The 17,968-nt window shown below is 42.5% G+C and overlaps 1 protein-coding gene across 4 annotated transcripts in view; it reads right to left on the bottom strand.

Moving 5' to 3' along the window:
* FGF14 (fibroblast growth factor 14) overlaps positions 1-17,968 on the bottom strand; it is a 474,303-nt gene that overhangs the window by 260,063 nt on the left and 196,272 nt on the right. The window contains exon 1 of one of the 4 annotated variants that reach the window (XM_053311449.1): positions 9,054-9,123. The exons of 1 other annotated variant lie outside the window; for it this stretch is intronic. The gene's annotated coding sequence lies outside the window, so the exon portion shown is untranslated. Of the gene's footprint in view, positions 1-495; positions 517-9,053; positions 9,124-17,968 lie in introns of those variants that run through there. 2 more of the 4 variants (XM_053311450.1, XM_053311451.1) reach the window with 2 other exon arrangements.

The raw sequence follows: 17,968 nt of genomic DNA, 5'->3' as shown, positions 1-17,968 counted from the left end.
TCTGAGACCACATGCTTTCACAGTAACAGCAATATTATACTGTTCCATATTTTTGCTAATTGTACTGCTGGGTTATTTAAAAGTAATTGCTGCCAGTATTTAATTTTTTTTTAGATAAGATCTCAAATGTACTGTCAAGACACCTGTTTCCAACTGTAAGGATAATGAAATGATACATTTATTTATTTTATTATCTCACCCTTCTTCCAAGACGTTCTAGGCAATATACACCTACAACCTCATGAGGTAAATTCAACTGAGAGATAGTAACTGGCCAAAGTTAATCAGTGAGCTTCATGGCTGGTGGAGATTTGAACCCAAGTCTCCCTGATCCTAATGAGACATTCTAACCACTGCATTACACTGGTTCTCGGGCATCCCTACATCTAATCCCCAGTAATATACTGAACAACTGAATGACACTGTCTGTGTTATGAAATCTCCATATCTCCATATATTTTGGCTTTGAAAAAGTTTGAACTGGGCATAACTTGCCTTCCTCCTGTTGTTCTCGAGAATTTCAGGAAGTCATCAGTGGTGTACTCTGTGCAAGATAAAAGGGCAATACGATGGCTTGTATTTCAGCACTATCATCACTTGTATTCAATGTATGGATAGCTTGACACTTGAACACAACTGCAGATATCAATGCTATGCCTAACTGAACTAATTATTAGACATCCTTAAGGTAACCATGAGCAGTTACTATGACATCGATGCCATTTCCCAGAACTTTACTAGGAAACTTGGAGCATGACGGAGCATGAAGAATTCTTTAATTTCTGACTCTGGTCTGTGACACTGACAAAAACACAATATGCTGTGATAAGATATCCCATAGCTAATGCTATAAGACATGGTGCTAGAATTTAAATGGAATCATAAGTGTATTCTGAAAAGATCATTTTGCTGAGCACAATTTGTCCTAATGATTCTGGACACCTACATTAAAGAACTGGTTGGGGGGAAAACAAAATCTGACTGGTCTCTCTGAAAACATTTTCATTTTAACAGCAGGGTTTACCGAATGTTCAGTTGTACCATTATATCATAATCAGATCAGCCACAAATTAACATGTTAGAAGATTATAAGGCTGTTATCACAAGCAGCCTAACCCAGGCTAGTGCAGCCCAGCCTGGGTTAAGCTGCTTGTATGGAGTGCCGGGATTGCTCCTGATCCTGGCGCTCCTGCCCAGCCCAACCTGGCTAAGGCTGGGCTTCAAAGTCAGGTTGGGCTGGGCAGGAGTGCAGGGATCAGGAGCGAAAGTTCTGGTTTGATTTGGATTCTATGATCCATTTGTTTGTTTTCCTGGCTGTCCATGGTATTCTCAAAAGTCTTCTACAGCACCAAAGTTCAAAAGTGCCAATGCTTTTTCTATCTTGCTTCTTCAATGTCCAGCTTTCACATCCATAGAGTGTCACAGGAAAAACCATGGTCCGAATGATTCTAATCTTTGTAGGTTTAGACTCGTTACAGCATCTAAATATCCTTTCCAAGGCCTTCATTGCAACCCTACCAAGTGCTAGTCTGCAGCCTATTTCTTGACTGCTGGATCCTTTACTGTTGATGGTCGATCCTAAAAGGCGGAAGCTATCCACCACTTCAATGTCTTCAATATCAATTCTGAGGCTGGTTCTGTACCCATTGTCATCAGTTTAGTCTTCTTTACTTTTAATCATAGTCCCATCTTTTCACTGTGTGCCCCTTGACTTTCATTACTAGAGCTTGCAGATCATCACATTCTCAGCTGTCAGAGTGGTGTCATCAGCGTAGCGCAGGTTATTGATGTTTCTTCTTCCAACTTTAAAACCACGCTCATCTTCTTCCAATCCAGCTTCTCTCAGTATATGTTCAGCATATATATTGAATAAGGAGGGAGAGAGTACACAGCCTTGTCTTACTCCTTTGCTGATCTGGAACCAGTCTGTTTCACCACGTTCCATCTGTGGCTTCCTGTCCTGTGTATAGGTTTCTCATGCAAACAATGAGATGTTATGGGATGCCCATTTTCCTAAGGGTATTCCACAACTTGACATGGTCAATACAATCAAAGGCTTTTCTGTAGTCAATAAAGCTTATAGAAGGTGAGGCCAAATGGGAAATCTTTCTACCTTCCTCAACCCAGCTCCCTCCACACATCATGAAATGGTGCGGTGCCCATTTGTGCTAACAGGTTCCTCTAAGCTGTATAGCATCCTTTCCCAACAACTGTCAGGCCTCATATACTGAGTGATCAGAAGGTAGATTGAGATCTACTGATAGATCTCTGGGTAATATGGGGTGAACTGACAGGAGTTTCTGACTCCCAATTGTTTACCACAGCAACAACAGAAAGCTCTCCCACCCCCCACCTTATTAGACTGCTGAAAGAAAGAAAACTGGGTGCAGGGAGAACCAGGAGTGCGGATCTTGAGTGAAAGACCTCTGAGCTCATTTCCAGTATGGAAAATGAATTTCTGGACAGAGCATGTGCTCAGAGGCATGCTGTTCTGTAATTCTAAGTGTATGTCTGCCTTTCTGAGCAGTGTTTTGAGTATGGTTCTGACTGCTGGATCTTGGCATTTGAGTGAAAAACAAAGTAGATTCCCTAAGCCTGAAGTCGGCCCACTTCTGCCATACATCTGGTGTTACATGCAGAGATGCACATTTTTCTCTTTACAAATTAAACACCACTATTATTCAAAAGTAAAATTAGAATTTTTTGATAACTTGTTGTAAAGAATATTTTCTTTTCCTGGTCTAATTTTTTAAATACCACATCAAATTCAGTCTCTGTCCACCGTAACTCAAAGCCATTAGACTTGTGATTATATAAACTACCTCAGCTATAGAGTTGCCCCCAGCAACTCAGGTGTGGCAAGCAACACAACAGTTCCATTTTACACGCGTTTGCTGAATGATTGTTTCACAGATTATAGCAAATGCTCCTAATAATGGCACTGTTTGTACATTTGAGTTATTAAAAAGTATGATCATATCTGCTTCCTTTTGAAGTCCTTGTGCCTTTGGAACTAGTGAATGATGCAAAGTTAGCTATGCAAAATAGCCAGCAAATAACCTGCAGAAAACCCTGTAGGAAAGCAGCACCATTGTAACAAAGGAGCTTGCGTGCATTAGCTGTACAGTACTCTAGAGGGCAGTACAGCAGCTCCAATATTCTGCAAAGTTGATTTTTTGTTTTGTTCTTTGCTTCTGTGCATGTTTCAGTTAATGCCTTTTTCATTAAAAGCATTCTCAGACACCATGTGATTCACCGCATCAGTCCACTTGCAGGAGGTAGTTAAACGTATGTTAAAAGACTTTAACACAGCTATACAATACACAATATGAACTGTGATACAACTGTATTCAGCCCAACTAGGAAATCTTGTTAACACATCATATTTGTCCCAAGAGATTTGAAGTTCCAGTTTTATGTATCTACTATAGCCAATGTGACCTAACTCAGTCTATACTAGTAAGTATGTTTAGAATTGCAACCTCAGGCCAGAATAATCAGATCAAACCCACATAACAAGCAGCATTCATTTATATATCAATTGATAATGCAGTTCTTCTGATGAAGCTAAGCAGGTCCAGCCCTCTTTAGATTGTGACACCACCTGGGAACTATATGTAAACTGGTCTGAACTCCATAGAGGGAAAGCAAGGTTGAAGTGTAAATGATTCAATCATATAAACTACACCAGTAGTTTAATTGACAGGGGCTTGTTACCACTGTTTGCTCTAAGGCGTGCACATGTACGCACACTCACAAGTTTTTGGACGTCCGCAAAGTTAATTTTTGATCCCGCTCAGGTTGAATCAGGAGGGCTCCATTCTGAGTGCAGGTGCGCACACACTGCCTTGATACTACCGCCCAAAGCAAAACTCATTCCGCACAGAGATGAAAAAAATTAGAGGTACCACTGCTTGTTACTATCATCACTGACAAACAATTCTATTACCACGTAATGGAAATTGTGGGGGCCAACACTGATAAAGATAGATGCTAATATATGGGCATATGGTGTGCCACATACAGCATCACATAATTATCTAGATAGAGACTGCCTTTGGTACATTCATTAACACAAATGACTTCACGTGAACAACCATTCAAACTAATGTAGAGTGAATCTTTCGTAAGACATCTTAATACAAGAACTTTAGGATGAAATTCAAGCTTAGAAAATTACAATCCAGGCAATACAGATGCTGCACTATAGCTGCTTGAAAGAACAATCTAGTAGTCAACCATTTAAATTGGATTTCTTAAAAGTCTTCTGGGAAAACTTGGCAACTTAATACTGCAACATTCATTTGAGACTTTGAAATACCTAAATCCATTCTGGAGTGACTAGCCCGAAATGTTGCTCATACAGAGAAACAATACATCCTAAAAGCCAGTTGTCTTTATACAAGATTATGTTGGGCAATGCAAGTTTAAAAAAAAACACAACTTCCTAAGACAGTACAGTGTTATAACTCTGAACTACTTTTAAAAGAGTTGTTAGGCAGATTATATTAGAAGGTTGTATTAATCTTTAATTAAGGTCACTCAATGGAGTAAAAGCAAAACCTTGTCTTTATAAGAAAAACAAACCCTTTCCTTACAAGACACTTGTGTGATACGCATCCTGTGGGTAAAGATAGGAATTAAAATGTAAGTGCCTCAGTTCTCATTGTCTTTTTGTCCAGGGAATCCTTTTCTCAGGCTTTCTTTTTCATGGCTGTCTTCTCCTTGCAATATTTAAGAAGGCCAGGATAACCGAAGGAATGCCATCACTCCTCAAGGTTAGAATATTTTATATCCAAGGTGATTTATATCTTCCAAACCAAGGCATTATATGGGGAGGGATATTGCACTGATTGCACCGGAGATACAGGGCCAATGGTATAACAGCTGTATTAGATGGGACGAGAGGTTATGAGATGAGAAACAGATGAGTTTTGAATGGGATCATTTCAAGCTACATGTGGGAACATCTTTTTTTTTTTTTTTAAGAGTCCCACATATATAAAATAAAACATAAATATGTTATGCCATGTAGTAGACTAGAGAAAACAATATCAGACAGAAGAGTTTGTGTGAGCCTTTCCTTTATGTGCTAGTCTACTAGATGCAGGGAATGTTCCCTCTTTCTACTAGAAACAGGGAAGTTATGTAAACTTCCTTGTTTACATAAGGAAGTGCAGTTCAGAATGTTACCACCTCATTCTACATCATATACATAATGGTCTTCATTCGATCAACTGGAAGGGGCTTCAGCATGTGACTTACCTGCAGGCAGCTATTTGCTCACCAGGCACCTTGGGCACACCTGATATCTGCCTGTGTCACACTCTGGTACAGATTGTGTGGGTTAAGCTAGTAAATGTAGAGTGAATCGGCTGATACCCACTATACACCTAAGTGAACTATGACTCAAAACTGTAAGGAACATATTACTTAAGTTCTGTTCTTGAGTGCAGTTCTGCTGTTGCGATGCCACTTACCAAACACATGGCCATTTTTTCCTGCATGAAAACATAGTAGAGCATCTGCTTTGCATGCAGAAGGTTCCAGGTTCAACCCCTGGCTTTTCCAGGTAGGGCTGGGAGAGACACCTGAAACCTTGGACAACCACGGTTAGTCATGTGGACAATACCACATGACTAACCATGGTATTACACACGTGGTATTACTACACGTGGTATTACACACCGTAGTATTACTACACACAGCCAGTGTGGTGTAGTGGCTAGAGTGCTGGACTAGGACCGGGGAGACCCGAGTTCAAATCCCCATTCAGCCATGATACTAGCTGGGTGACTCTGGGCCAGACACTTCTCTCTCAGCCTAACCTACTTCACAGGGTTGTTGTGAGGAGAAACTCAAGTATGTAGTACACTGCTCTGGGCTCCTTGGAGGAAGAGCGGGATATAAATGTTAAATAAATAAATAAATAGTAATAAAAAATACTGAGCCAGATGGACCAATGGTCTGGCTTGATATAAGGCAGCTTCGTATGTTCTGTCCCAAGGAGTATGAACTTCCGTGCCCCGTGACAGCAGTCCCCCTGTATCTCCTAAAATCCACTCCTGAGAATTAGGGATCCTCTGGAATCAATCATCTTTATTATGGTCGTAGACCAGGCCTGCTCAACTTAGGCTTCACCCCAGCTGTTTTTGGACTACAGTTCCCACAATCCCCTGCCACAGTGGCCAATAGCTAGGGATTATGGTAGATGTAGGTCAACATCTGCAGGAGGGCTGAAGTTGAGCAGCCCTGTAGACCAACATAAAACAATGCAAAAGGATCCTCCAGAAGAGGATTGTATGGAACAGTTTCAATCGCGTCTAGAGAGACAGTGGGTGGGGATTGGCTGCAGATGACTCACACAGCTTGTGAGAGGGGCCACATTCCTGAGTTAGCTCAGTTTGGAAGCAGTTCTTGAGAAGACAAGGCTCAGACTAGGGGAACTTTGCTACCTGGAGCTTTGTGAATAGGAGTTTACTAACATATATCAAAGGAGTTTTGCATGCAACATGGTGGGGGAGGCACACAAGCAGTCCCACTTTATCAAAATGGAGACACTCAGCATGAGGAGAAAATGAGTACTACCCCACTTTTGTAAATTTCTTGGAGGGCAGAGCTTAAAAAGTTTAATTAGCTGACAACTGCAACTAAGATCCAGCATTCAAGTAAGCAGGTTCTATATATTCTCTAAATAGCCAAGACCTTCAAGTCATGAAGGTCAAATGCTGGTTGTGGAGGGGTTGCTTCCTGGTGTATTGCACGAAGTGTGGCATGTATTACTGTCTGAGGGGCAGAAGTTGTGGGTGTGTGCTCGGTGCAAAGAGCTTCTGGGTGTCAAGGAACAGGTTTATTTCCTCAAAAGCAAGGTGGGTGACCTCAAGAAGCTCAGGGAGGCAGAGAAGTATGTGGATGAGACCCTCAGGGATGAGAGAGAGTCATCACACTCCCAGGCTGAGAGCTCCTCTGCTGTCATGGAAAATGAAGGTCTCAGGGAAGAAGGACATCAGTCTGAGGAAGAACGAATTGCTCCCTTAGAAGGGATCCCTTCCTTGAGTTATGCATTTTTATCCTCTTGCACAGAGGATACTCCACTGTGCAAGACTGGGGGCCTTGTCACAATGGGGGATTTGATATGACATAACGAGATGGGTTTGTAACCAGCATATAGACTGCATGGTGACTTGCCTGCCTAGTATGAAGTTTGCAGACATCACACAATGTCTAGATAGGCTGTTAGGCAGTGCTGGGGAGGAGTCAGCTGTCGTGGTTCATGTCAGTGCCAATGATGTTGGGAAATCCAGTCAAGAGGTCCTAGAAGCCAAATTTAGGCAACTAGGCAGCATATTGAAGTCCAGGACCCCCAGAGTAGCATTCTCTGAAGTGCTACCTGTTCTACACACAGGGCCAGCGAGACAAGCAGAGCTGAGGGGTCTTAATGTGTGGATGAGTGGAGGGGCTTAGATTTGTTAGGAACTGGGATACATTTTGGCAGAGGCGTAACTAGGGAAAATGGTGCCTAGGGCAAGCACTGAAATTGTGCCACTGTCCAAGCAGGAATGATGGGACTTGTAGTCAGCAATATCTGGAAATCCCCATTAAAAGGAACACTGTACCATCTAGACATGGTTGTTGATCAAAACCTGAAAACATGAGCCATCTCTGTAAAAGACTTAGAACAACAGCCAGGAGTTATGCGAGGATTCCAAGTGTCATTTTCTCTGTCTCCTCTCATTCTTTAAAAAACATGACTTTGTCCTAGAGGATCACCTGCCCAAATAGCCACTAGCAAAATAGGGGAAGAAGAAGGTGGGGTGTGTGTGTGTCTATAAACCAGTGAATGATTCCTGCCAGCCTTTGTCTTATGATGACTGTTGGCTCATGATGGGGTATATGTGCATTCACCACACTAGTGCTTACTTTGACACCAAGAGGGAGGAGGATACATTAGTTTGCCACACTAGTTAGAGGAATTTTCAACAGGAGCAGATAGCCAAGTTCTGCCAGGGCCAAAACCAGCCCCTGCCAGAATAAGAAATCATTGTAATTTGCCCCTTCCTGTCACAAGCAGTGTGCTGTTCTTTTATTATTGACTCTAACTCTCAAATATCCCAGTCATGGATGGAAAATTCACAGTCAATTGACAAGAGACACATTTTCTACATGGAAGTTTCTTCTGTGCAGGTGTTGTGCAGAAACCCATGTGCAGTGACCGCCAGGGGCATAGCAAGGTTTGAATGGGCCAAGATGAGATTTTAAAATGGGCCTCCAGCCCCTCAAAGTCCAGGGCCTCCACACACCCCAGGCCCCCAAGGATTTAAGTCTGATACTTCAAAATAAGTATGCTGCCTAGAAATACATTTCACTGAATACACACATGCACACTTCACAGTATATAGTGATATACATTGAGTACTATATATTTGTGCTACTTTTAATGCCTAGAACACACTAACAACGCTAATTATTAAAATGGCCCCCTCGCTGCAGATTAGCAAAGGAGACTTTCAACTGTGCAGGGTGAACCTATGTTTGTTTTCTCAGAATTCTGAACAAATTCAGTAAAGTTTGATTCCAGGAGGTTTTTCACACGAGGCTTTTAAAGCGCTTTAACACACATCTCCTCTGGAATGGAGGGGCTGCATTCACATGTTGGCCAGATTTACCCTGAAGTCCCTGCAAGTTATTGGGGAGCAGTTCACACACAAGAAAAATAAAATAAAATAAAATAAAATCACAACACATGCTTCACAGTTCTCACTCAGACCTTCTGGATTGCAAAACAACTTGAACATAAGTGCATTTATGAATGAATGAATGAAAATAAATAAAATATACTTGTTCCAGAAGTGTTTGTAATTTTCTGACATGAAACAAGCCACCTATAGGCCTTTTTAGATAGTTTTTGTTTTTAAAGCCAGCACATTTTTCAGTCTGTTTTAAATTAAATATTCAGAGACTTCTCAGTCTTGCCCCACCCCCCCATATCAAAGCCCTATGGCAAGCAGATCCCTATATATGGGGGTAACCACAAAAAGGAATTCACAGCCTACCTAGCAATAGCTGTTCTGGATGGTCTGGTATGGGCAGAGGGTCTGCTGCCTGCTTCCTCCTTCCTTCCTTGGGGCCTACTCGAGTTCAGGCTTCAGGGAGGCCTACTCGGAGGCCTCTCTGGAAGCCCCACCCACCCGCCGATCAGCTGAGAGGCGGGGAGAGAAGAGCTCTGCAGTTTGCAGGCCTTGCCGATCCCAGGCCTCATTGCCGATCCCAGGCCGGAGCTGGAGGGAAGTGGCTGAGGGGTCCTGGGGCTGGGCAGGTGGGCAATGGGGTGGGGGTGGCAGGGACTGGCGTGGCGCCCCCACCTCAGTGGCGCCCGGGGGACATGCCCCCCCTGCCCCCCCCAGTTAGGCCTATGCATTTTGGGCCAAGCAAGGCATGTACAAAAAGGACAGGTTTCACTTGAACCAAGTTGGATCCAGATTGTGGTGCTTAAATTAAAAAAGGCTGCAGAGCAGCTTTTAAAATGATGTCTGGGGGATTGCTGACAGGAACTGTATGGTATCTGGTTCGGCAAACAAAATCCTAAGGTGTGAGAGTACAAACATTTCAGATAAACCAGAAGGAGACAGAGTAGAACCAGGAGTAGACCAGACAGAAGCACATGAAAGTGTTGGAGATGAACTTCCAGTGCATCGACCTTTTGCACCAACTGTCCTAATGACCACTAGGGGCATTGGGAGTAGAGACAGTGAGTCAGGGTCTCCCTATCTGTCCCTACACTATGACCCCTGAACTGACTCTGCAGCACTTCCTGTGCTGAGTCACAATCCTTCCTTTCCTCCTAGAGAGCAGATGGAAACATCTCTCTCTCCTTACCGATACATTATGTAGTCCTTTAGATTAGATATAGGTCTTTCCTATCTAAGTGTATTTAACCAATAAATATTTAGTGTTTAGTCATAGAAGGATCTCCATGTGTTTTCTCTAAATAGCTGCAATATCCAAACCATCCTCTGCTACCTGCTCTGTAACTGGAGTGTGTGCTCATTCCTTAGTGCTCTGCTGTTTTACCTATTGTGGGTAAAAATCAACAACCTCTAACAGAAGGCTGGTCAAAAAGGTCAAATGACAGTCAGTGTTATGGCACATGCCAATGCTAGGTAAGAGACTAGGAGTATAGGTGTTTATATACCAATGCCAGAAGCCTCTGAACCAAGATGGGCAAGCTGGAGTGCTTGGTTGCTAATGAAAACATAGCTATAGTGGGCATAACGAAACATGGTAGAACAGTGAGAACCCGTGGGACACTGTTATCGCTGGGTATAAACTCTATAGAAAGGGCAGGGAAAGGTGAATTGGGGGTGGAGTAGCACTGTATGTAAAAGAAGGGAAAGAATCTAATAAGCTAGAAAACCTGGGAGGACCAGTCCGCCACATAATAATTATAGGTGATAATACAAGGAATGAGAGGAAATGTGTTCCTAGAGACGTATTATCACCCTCTAGATCAAAACGCTGAAAGTAACCAGGAGTTGGAGAAGCAAATCTGAGTCAGACCATTAGTCCATCTATCTCTGTATTGTCTATCCAAACTGGCACCAGCTTCTCCAAAGCTGCAAGAAGGAGTCTCTCTCAGTCCTATGTTGGAGACGTCAGGGAGGGAACTGGGAACTTCTTGCATGCAAGCATTCAGATGCTCTTCCCAGAGTGGCCTCATCCCCTAATATGAATATCTTATAGTGCTCACACATGTAGTCTCCCATTAAAATGCAAACAGGGTGGACCCTGCTTAGCAAAAGGCTTAGCAAAGAGCCAGCATGGTGTAGTGGTTAGAGTGCTGAACTAGGAGTGGGGAGACCCGAGTTCAAATCCCCATTCAGCCATGAAACTAGCTGGGTGAATCTGGGCCAGTCTCTTCTCTCTCAGCCTAACCTACTTCACAGGGTTGAAGTATGTAGTACACCACTCTGGGCTCCTTGGAGGAAGAGCAGGATATAAATGTAATAATAACAAAGGGGACAATGCTTGCTACCCCAAGACCAGCTCTCTCTTTGAAAAGGGCAGGGAAATTTATGCAAAGTTTCCCCTCTTAATTCAGTGTTTTCTAAAAGTCCCTTATGGAATGATGATCACTTCATTATGAGAAGGGAGTAGGAGAGATATTGAAACCAACCAAATATACTGAAAAATCCAGTGGGACTCAGAGCATATCTGGACAACAGGCTTCAATTGATTTCCTTATTTCCAGAGAATCCTGGGATCTGTAGTTTAGTGCCAGGAAGAGGGGCTAGAGATACCAAACAGACATTTCTGGACTCTCACCAAGCTACAATTCCCAAGATTATTTGAGGGAAGTCAGGGAAATGAAATGAAAATAAAACCACTGTCGTCCCCAGCTGCTTCAGCACAACAATGGTAGTCTAGCAGCGGTGTCTTCATCCTTTTATAATTTGGCTGTTTGCTGTATTTAAAACCCAATTCCTATACTATGTTGACCTCTAAATAAAGTGCAACTCTCTACCCAGGTGCTTTCTCTTTTCTCTGAGAAATAATTGTTCCCAGCTGTATCTCTTTTCATTCCCTCTTCAGTAGTTCCCACTATAATGAGTGCACCTGTGGCTGGTCCTCACCTACCAGAGTCTGCATCTAATAATAAACGTAAACAAAGGTTAAGATTTTTATTTCTTGTGCAAAAGTCAACTTTTCCCTGGGGTTTTAAAAGATTAATCAGAAACAAATTGGCCCCTTTTTTATTGATGAAGAAAGCCCTATTGACATGGCTTTACAGGAAAAAGGTTTCTTTCATATAAAATCAAAAGGTAACCAAAAACTCTCTCATATTTTTGCGCAATTATCTTGGAATAATAGATGCAATATATATATATATACACTTGTAGATGTAAATCCCATTGATCTCAGTGGGACCTGCTACTGAGTAAATATGCATAGGTTCGGGCCTTAAGGCTGCAGACTTATGCAGACTCATAAAGCAAACCTATGATCATAATTATACCTTGTTGGGAGAATAGCATATTTCTGGGGATAAGTACAATAAGGCACATGTGTCCAAGGCACCAGCAGTACACATGTACCAACATTATGAGCTGAGAGAGAAATGGTTTTTCACTAATGTTCACTAAAAATATAATTAACAAATTCTGAATCAAACCAAGGCGTAGCTGTAGCTCTTTTCACACACTGCGATCAACATTCAATCTGTGTACAGTGTCCACAGGTACAGATCTGTACACAGGAACAGTTATTCACACATTATACTCAATGGATGCACAACAGTATATTTGAGGGACCTGTACCCTGTTTCATTTTTTAAATGAATGCAGTCATTGACACAAAAACATGTGCATGTGTATAGACATCTGAAGCGCAAGTACAACATGATGAAGCGTTTCACATGATTAGTGTGAAACGCCATTAGGGTTTGTGTGGGGAGCCATCCCTGGGTGTCTGGATCTGCCGGCCACGCGATTGCTCCGTCACGGAGCTGGCAGGGGTGGCAGGAATTGGGAGCCAGCCAGCCCCCAAAAGTCTCAGGATGCCCCGTGTGAGTGTGCAGGGCATCCTGGAGAGACCCCTGAGGTCAGGAGGCTTGTTGGAGTCCTCCAGCGGGGGTCTCCACGAAAGTTGACACACCGTAAAGCCGCGCTGCAGCATCGCACAATTGCAAAAACATGGTTAATGGAGATAGAGCTCCATTAACCTTGTTTAAAGGGAGGGGTTCCTAGGTGGGCTAGTCACCATGGAACCACTGGTTCGTGGGTGAGCCTGGTAGTTATAACGATCACTAGAAACCAGGCTGGGCTCCCTTGGCCTGGTTTCTAGTGATTGTTAGAATACTCTCAGTGTCTGAATAGTGCTTTCATTTGAATATAATTTAATCCAGCACTCTGGGCTGAGTGAGAGTCTTCCAAATGGACAAAATTCAGCTTCCGCAGCAGCTGGTGTAAACTGGAGTAGAATAATGTACAAAGGAGATGATGAAACTCTAGACTGGCTGTCAGGATGAATGAAACTCCATTTCAAATCTAGTCTGAAACTAAAACAGAGTAAATAGATCCATTCCCTGCATACCTTCTGACATCTAGAAAGTTAATTTGGACTCTGAATTAGTTCCAAATTAGGTTTCTTGGCAGTGCATTCCACCACCCCACTCACATTTTGCCACCATTTTTTAAAAAGTCTGGTTAATTCTGGAGTTCACCATTCTCCCTTGTACAAACAAGGTATTCCAAAGGGCATATCATAGGCTTTTCCAGTGCTATGTTCTTCAGATGGGCATCCTCATACCTCAGCCTCATAAATTGTTTATATTATTAATGGTGCACATTTTTGAGTGCAGAGCAAACTTACTTAACAATTCTCTGATATAAGCAAGAGAAGTGCCAGAAAGTGATTTTCCTCCCTTCCCTCTGATAAATACAGTTTCTCTTATACTTGTCATAAAAGTTAATATAATATGACTGACATTGCCACATGACATATTCACAGCAGGAATCCTCAGCTTGGGATTTGATGTATAATGTGGCTTTACAAGGAGAAGGAAAGGAGAAGAAGAAACTTCCGGTAGTATACTTAATAACTCTATTGTGATTTATTACCAAGTCAGGTATGATAAATAATAAAGAAATATTTCCCACAAGCAAACACTTCCTTATTCTTGGTTCTGCTAATTTTTATCTTCATGCCAGTGTAAATTAAAATCTCCCAACCACCACCTCCACCCTGAAGCTCTGAGCCAAAAGAAAGAATGCATAATTAGCTATACCAAATCCAAACACTGCAATTTTCCTCCCATTGCCACCAAAGACAAAATTGTCAATGAGTTTAATGACTCTCCATTGCACCTAAAGTTCTAGTGCCTTTGTTATTTAGTAAATAATGTCTTCATTAAAGAACAGTTAAAACTTGCATCCTACCAGAGAACCTCAAGTTCTAGTTCCTTCATTATTTTTAAATGATATCTACATTAAGCAACAGTTAATACTTGGGTTCTTCCAGAAAATTAATTTCACACCAAAAAATGTGCTCTAGTTGTTCATTTTCTGGGTAAGATCCAGACATCTTTCCTCTGGGAATCACTTCTCTGTTGGGCAGATAACATTTTCCCAGAACTCCAAACTGAAGTCTTTTATTGCTGGGGAAATGCAATTATTTCTGAGGCTAGCAAGACCGTTAGAAGCTGGAGTGCTGAACGCCATCTGCTTGGTGTATGTGTTTATTCAATAATGGCCATGAAATCGCGGACAGTGAGTGTCACAAGGCCCCTCGCCCATACTCATGTCATGTGGTGACCCTCAACTCCATGCTCAGTCCACTAAGACAGAATTTGCACAGGAGCTGAAACAGACTAATGTGAAGAAGTCCCTTGCTACGTTTTACTGCACTTGACAGCAAAGCTTCCGGTTTTTTTCTCCCTTGAAGCATTAGCTGAGCTCACTGCAGAGGTAAAACTGACAAGTGGCTTCTCCAGACTATCTTTCTTCAGAGGCAGCATACCATTTAATACCAGCTGGTAGGGAGCAACGGCAGGAAAGAACTATTGCCTTCCATGAGGCACTGGCTAACTAGGGGGTTACCCACAGCAGCTGCGGGTATCAGGATACTAGAATAGATAAACCTCTGGTCTGAGCCATCAGGGCTCTTATGTTCCCAGAGGCTATTCTAGGAATTTTACTAGCTCCCTGTTTGCAAGCTGTATGATCTCTGGTCTCATGTGCTACAACACGCCTTATTCAAACTTTATATCTTTTTAAAATGGAAGGTAGAGAATAGTATCAATAGCTGATTCAAACGGTGGCAAGACTAACTCCTCTCACTCTGACACATGGATTACGTATCACCATATTGGCTGACATACTGTGCAACACTATGTGCATATTACAATGCTGCAATTGCAAAAATGCAATAAGGGCACAAAATGGAGCATTGTGTTCAATTTTTGCATTTGCAACATTGTAATGCACACATAGCATTGTGCAGTATATTTCCTACTGCATTAGTGCAGTTAGCTGGGAAGTTCTAGTAGGCTGCTCTTTCACTGCACTGGTGCATCCTTGCTCTGTACGTCAGTGTTTTGTTTTTAACAACAATAATTATAATATTTAATTATGTTAATGAAGTGATTGTGAATAAAGATTTCCATCATTTAGTTCTTGAAAACACAGACCATCCTCAAGGAGTAACATTCTGGGCATAAGGAAAATGAAGCAAGAGCTTCATTAATTATTGTTAATTATTAGACACTGAGCCTATAAGCAAGGGTCTCAACTGATACACACAAAACACCTAATACAGTGTATCACATTTTGTAAATATTAAATGCATATTAATATTTCCAGGCTACCAGTATGATATAGAAATGTAATAAGAAGAAAAAAGACACATATGTGTCATTGCTAATAAATGCTTCTGAAAGCAACACTTTATAATATTTATTAATAACTAGCTTAACCTGAGCAGAGCATCCACACCCTAGTACTTGATTGCTCCCCTCACCCCCTGGCACAGCCCCGTTCACTTCAGAGATCTCTCCACCCTCACCTGAGCCGCACTCCTGCTCCTCTTCCTCCATCCAGTTGCGTCCATCCTCCTCACTCATCTTGGTCACTCCTCCATCACATTACTCCATCCCCCTCACCCTCTTGGTCATGGCTACAGCATTGCTGGTACCTATTGGCCAAGCTGCAGCCCCCTATCCCCAGAAACTGCCCCAACCTCACCCGAGCCCTGGTCCTGCTCCTCCCCACCGGAGTAGCAGCAGCAGCAGTTGACTAGTCTCTTCCTCACTGCCACCACTGTCATGGCCGCTCATTCCCCTCAGGCCACTGACAGGCCTGAGCCCATCCCTTGCCCGCTTGCCTCCCTCCGCCAATGGCCTCGGTAGCTCCAAACAGCAGCAGTGGTTGACTGGGCCCTTTCTTTCTGCCAATAGGCGCCGTCATGACCACTCATCCCCCTCAGGCTGCTGACAGACTCAGGCCTGTCCCTTGCCTTTCCTTCTTTCTCTCCCCACCCTTCTTTCTCTCTCTTTCTCTCTCCTCCACTCGCTCTTCCCCTCTGTCTTTCTTCCTTCTCTCTCTCTCTCTCTCTCTTCCTGAGTTAACAGATCTTGTTCATCATGTTTCCTCATCCAATTCACACAACGGCAGCCTCCTTCTCCTGAAGTGGCTCTTTCCTCCCTCACAACTCTTCTCTTTGCAGACCCCTGCCAACTATCCTTATAGATAGATAGACAGATAGATAGACAGACAGATAGATAGACAGAAAGATAGACAGATTCATCTCCTCTACAATCAAGAACATCTTCCCACCAGTAACAGTTGCATTCCAACTGACCTAACCATCACAGGCTCTTCCTCCCTATCTGCATATGGAATCCCCACTGCCCAATCAGGTGCTTTTCCTTGCAAACTCTCACAAGAGCTGCCACACACAGGATTAGCCAAGGGTACGCCTTAGAGAATTATATATGTAGATGGAGCCTTCTCTTTAATAAAGCATGGATTTTCATCCTGTTCTTAAGTGTAAGCAGCATATATTATCATACTGTATATTCCTCATCAATAGCAACACTGTTCACACCACAGTTCTAAAAACAGCAGTCACCAAACTCCTAACTCTTCCACAGAAAGTGCAACATGTCCATGTTTTATTGAGATGTAACACTGCTTAAACCCCTAAAGCATTTTAACAGCATTGCAGACTGGTGTTACACATGTTAAAATAACCTGTACTGAAAGGGTTTGTGTAATTGTTGATGAATCAACTCAGGCTTGAGTGGATTAATTGGTGATTGCCAATTTTAATCAATGGGGCAAACAGTAAAAAGCATACTCATTTTTTTTAAGGCTATTTTGGTTCTGGTATGTTCATGTAACAGAAAAAGAAAGAAAGAAAGACTATATTTTCTTCCAACACTGGTGGATCATTCAATAATGTCTCATCTGCATCCTGATGTGGTCGATTTCTAGAAGGGCTCTATCAGAACTGGCAGCTCCTCAAGCCAGACCTCTTGTGAACTTATGCATCATATTACTAGTACATTTACTGCACGTGCAGGTGCTTAAAGTGGGGTGGTGGTGATGCCACTAATTAAGATTGTGTCTTAATCCAAATGCTCCTCACCCTGTCACCAGAAAAAGCCTCTTAATAGTGTCCTAAAGTTGGAGTTTGTAATTATTTTTCAAAGTGCCAACAAAGGAAGCTGCCCACTCCAGTTACAGAGTAGAGTGCAGAGTTTTGTTACTACAGTCATTTAAAGAACAAGTGTGGAGATTGTTGTACAATCCAAACTAAATGGGTTTATTGGTGAAATACATTCTGGATGTATTCTAGATTAGACCTAGCCCTGTCTAAAAGCTACATAATAGTTAGGTGGAGGGAGAGAGATGTTTCCACCTACTCTCCAGGAGGAAAGGAAGTGGACTAACTCTCCACAGGAAATACAGAGTCAAGGCAGAGGCCATAGAGTAGAGGTAAAGCAGGGACAGGTAAGGAGACCCTCACTAACCACCTCTATTCCCAATGTCCCTAGTGGTCATTAGGACAGTTGGTGCAAAAAGGATGATGCACTGGAACTCCATCTCCAACACCTAAAGCCTACAAAAAACAGCTAAAATGTTAATCAGATCTGGTTAATGTACCAAAAAGCTCTACTTCAGCTAGAGAGATCCTCAAAAATGCATTTTGAAGCCTACAGAGCTGTTCCATTTTCAGGCCAAGCAACTGAAGAGGAAGGCCCAACAACGCCCCCTGAAATCTGCAGAAGATCCTGCTACAGCAGCAAATTCCTAAAGGCCTAGCAGAGAGCCTGCAGCAACTCAGGCATGATTTAAACAAAGATGGGGGAAAGCCTTTAAGTCTCTGGAGCAAAAAAATTACAGGCCTGTTCGCTAAATACTGGAATGTGCTCTATGTGGGGCTGCCTTTGTACATAATATGGAAACTGCAA

This window comes from Hemicordylus capensis, chromosome 3, assembly GCF_027244095.1.
Source record: "Hemicordylus capensis ecotype Gifberg chromosome 3, rHemCap1.1.pri, whole genome shotgun sequence".
Lineage (NCBI taxonomy): Eukaryota > Metazoa > Chordata > Lepidosauria > Squamata > Cordylidae > Hemicordylus > Hemicordylus capensis.
The sequence above is the reverse complement of the archived record's forward strand: the minus strand, read 5'-3'. Positions and strand labels throughout refer to the sequence as shown.